Here is an 881-nt window from a genome sequence, read left to right as displayed (position 1 = left end):
ATTAAGACAGGTGCTTGATGCAATAAGGGAAGATTGGCGAGTTTTACATAAATTGTCTAGTGACGATCGACGGGGGTGGCTTGCTTAGTGAGATGTTGAAAAAGTTGAGACTTGATATTATTTTCATATTATTTTTGTGTTGCATATTGCGCGTATCAGAATTTGAATTTTGTAGGAAACAAAGTATAAAATTTTTTAAACCTCACCAAGCAAAAACCTGACTTCGCCTATGACCTGATTCAAATAATTTAAGTGCTTTTTTTATTTCAGATTTAAATTTAAAAGAATCAAAGTAAAATGAATCCTATCAAATTTTTTGAAATTTGTTGCTCTGGTCATATTTTTCAATCATTCCCAAATGAAGATACAAAGGTTTTAAGAATTGTATCCGATTTATTAGGAGGTTTTTATACTTTATTATAATTTTTCAGTAATAAACTCCTAAACATTAGAATCACTTAGACTAGCCTCTTCTTCAGCCTTATAAATATGTTTTTGCCAAATCACTTTCCTTTTTTCGTTTTTATATTTTCTGAGTATCAGTTGGTTTATCGATTGATAAAGTTTAAATAATGATACTTGATGTTTTTAGCCTGTTTGTTATTTATAGACACTATTTTACCTGTAAAAGTGTAAATTCATTATGCTATCTTTTATTTCAGAATTATTTTTGTCCTGATATGAATATCAAATTCTTAAACTTAATCCTTCTAAATTTGAATTAATTTGTTTTAATAGTTTTGCTAGAAGTTCTTACTTTCATCTACATAGAATAAAAAAACTTTTGTTTTCTTTTGATGATCCTGCACTTCTTCTTGTTGTTACTTCTTTAGTTTTATCTAGGATTAATTATTGTAACTCGCTCTACCATGGCCTTCCTG

Source organism: Helobdella robusta, assembly GCF_000326865.2.
Source record: "Helobdella robusta unplaced genomic scaffold HELROscaffold_74, whole genome shotgun sequence".
Classification (NCBI taxonomy): Eukaryota; Metazoa; Annelida; class Clitellata; order Rhynchobdellida; family Glossiphoniidae; genus Helobdella; species Helobdella robusta.
The sequence above is the reverse complement of the archived record's forward strand: the minus strand, read 5'-3'. Positions refer to the sequence as shown.